This window comes from Fukomys damarensis, unplaced genomic scaffold, assembly GCF_012274545.1.
Source record: "Fukomys damarensis isolate Sample0158 unplaced genomic scaffold, DMR_v1.0_HiC HiC_scaffold_17, whole genome shotgun sequence".
In the NCBI taxonomy this organism is placed as follows: Eukaryota; Metazoa; Chordata; class Mammalia; order Rodentia; family Bathyergidae; genus Fukomys; species Fukomys damarensis.
The window spans coordinates 33,848,276-33,851,003 of NW_022900929.1; the positions used below are offsets into that span (position 1 = coordinate 33,848,276).

Sequence of the window (2,728 nt, forward strand, 5' to 3'; positions counted from 1 at the left end):
AAAAAAAAAAAAAAAAAAAAAAAAAAAAAAAAAAAAAGGGATGGGCTAGTAAAACGAACAGACATTTCTCAGAAGTACAAAATGGCCAATAAATAGATGAAACAATGTTCAACGTTGCTGGCAGCCAGAAATGCAAATGAAAACAACACTGAAACATAGTGATGCACACCTGTAATTGCAGTACTCAGGAGACCTTCCCAAGTTTGAGACCAGCCTGAGCTACATGGTGAGTTCAAGACCAGGCTGAACCTGTCTGAAAACAATTCAATCCCTGGTACCAAAAAAAAAACAGAACAAAGAAACCCCAAATAAAAAGCAAAATAAAATAAATACATAATTAATTTTTAAAAGGAAAAAAAAAAAAAGAACCTAACTAAAAAAAAAATAAAAATAGGCCAGGGATTTAGCTCAGTGGTTTCAGCGCCTGCCTCGCAAGTGCAAAGACCCAAATTTGATTCCCTGTACCAAAAAAAAAAAAAAAGATCTTCAAAAAATAATAAAACACTGAGATTCCATCTCACTCCAGCAAGAATGGCCACCAACAAGAAATCAAATGAAAACAAGCACTGGCAAGGTGGTGGGGGAAAAGGAACCCTTCTGTATTGTTGGTGAGAATACAAACTAATTCAATCACTATGGAAATCAGTATGGTGATTTCTCAGAAAACTAACATTAGAAATTCCATTTGACCCAGTTATTTCCCTTCTAGATAGCTTCCCAAAAGAGTTAAAGACATCATATTATAGTGATATATGCATACCCATATTTATAGCAGCACAATTCATAACAACTAAATCTTGGAAGTGGCCTCTCTATCAATAAAGAAAATGTCACATTAATATACAATGGAGTACTTCCCTGACATAAAGAAGAATAAACTTGAGTCATCTGCAGGAAAATGGATGAAATAAACCAGACAAGCTTAAATACTGCCCAATTTCTCTTATATGAGAAACCCACAATATAAGTAAAGAGGAAAATTAAAAAATAGATAATAGAAATAAGATGTTTAAGTACATGTACCAATTCCCCCCAAGGAATGCAATCATTATGTAATGCAAGCATGTACCTAAAAAAACACACACACACACAAAAATTTCAAGTTATGTTTTCAAGAAGAGGATATGATATCAAAATTTGAAGCATAACTGTGTCTCTTCCACCTCCCCCTTCTTCCTTTTCCCTTTAATAAATTTTATTTTATTTTATCTCATTCCTCCCTCAAGCCCTCTCCCCTCCCTGTTGTACAAAAGCTTTGTTCCCATTTTTTCTTCTATTTTCACTTTTTTCTTCAATAGGAATTAAACCCAGAGCCTGAGCATTCTAGGCAAGTGCTTTATCACTGAATCATATGCCTACTCCCCCTACCCTCATCTTAAAAAGGGTTCTGAAGCCGGGGGTAGGGGAGTGGCCAACACCTGTAATCTCAGCATTCTGGAGTCTGAGCACAAGAATCGCCATGAGTTTGAGAGGAGTCTGGGCTATAGTGCATTCAAGGCCAGCCTGCTCTAGAAAGCCAGACCTCATTTCAAAAAACTAAACCCTTGACCATCAAAAGGGCTCCACCAAGTTGCCCAGGCTGAGCTCAAACTTGAGATCCTCCTGCCTCAGCTCCGTAAGTAGCTGGGATTACAAGTGTAAACCACCATGCCAGGCAAAAAAATGAGTCTTCAAAATAAGTTCAAATCTTTCAAGACAGTATCTTACCAGAGTTTTTAAGAGATGTTATAATGTATCAGAAAACAGCTCTAAGATCTTAGTTTCTTTAAAATATCTTAAGAGTTTGGGGCTGGTAGAGGGCTTGCCTAGCATGTCCAAGGCCCTTGATTCCACCCCCAGCTCCACAAATAATGCCTTAAATTATTAGAGGTCTATAACGAATCTTCTAAGTACCAAGAAATTGTATATTTCCTGTAAGTCTTTCATCCTGTTTGTATGGCTCATTTCTGCAGGAGAATTTTTTTCTCAAGCTCAATGCCCTTGTTCTGTTTCCTCATTTTCTAACCCTGTATTCCATTATTCCCTCGCGTGTTCAATTTCACCCTCTATTGGCTCCTTCCCTCTCGCCTACGAATATGCTCTTCTTGCCCAATTTACAACATACATCACTCCTCTTTCTCAAAATAATTCCTTCCTGATTCAAGTTACAAGGCCTTTTAAACACAGGGCCTTCATGCTGAGCCACATCCATGGCCCTTTTCTTGTTTTGGGTACCGGGGATCGAACTCAGGATTTTGCGCTTGCGAGGTAGGCGGAGGAGCCACTGAGCTAAATCCCCGGCCCCTACAAGGTCTTTTAAACAGTATCTTTTTCAACAATACTTTTGGTTTGGGAAAGGGGGTTAACAAGGTACCCCAAAAAGCGATACCCCTGGCGCTCTCCAGCCAGCCTTTCCTGACTCATACATGCCTCAGTACTTTCCATAAACAAAAGCTACAATCTAGAGGCGGTATCAACAAGTTAACACCATTCTATCTCCCACAAACGGGCCTGGGTAATTTGTATGTGAACACTAAAAATCTTCTACTCCCAGAACCATCTATCTGCTCAGATCGTTGCTTTCAAAAAACCCAGGGCAGACTGATCTCCACTCCCGACCCGCACTCCCGCCACCTCACAGCCAAATACTGTCGCCACTCTGAGCACCGCTTTGATGACAGCACCGTCGCCCCCACGTACCTGGGTGACCACGCCGGAGGCGACAAGGCGGCCCAGCAGTAGGCCGGCA

The 2,728-nt window shown here is 40.3% G+C and overlaps 1 protein-coding gene across 1 annotated transcript in view; it reads right to left on the bottom strand.

Moving 5' to 3' along the window:
• Haus2 (HAUS augmin like complex subunit 2) overlaps positions 1 to 2,722 on the bottom strand; it is an 18,308-nt gene extending 15,586 nt beyond the window's left edge. The window contains exon 1 of the mRNA XM_010624789.3: positions 2,680 to 2,722. The gene's annotated coding sequence lies outside the window, so the exon portion shown is untranslated. The remainder of the gene's footprint in view (positions 1 to 2,679) is intronic.
• Between the last annotated feature and the right edge of the window lie 6 nt (positions 2,723 to 2,728).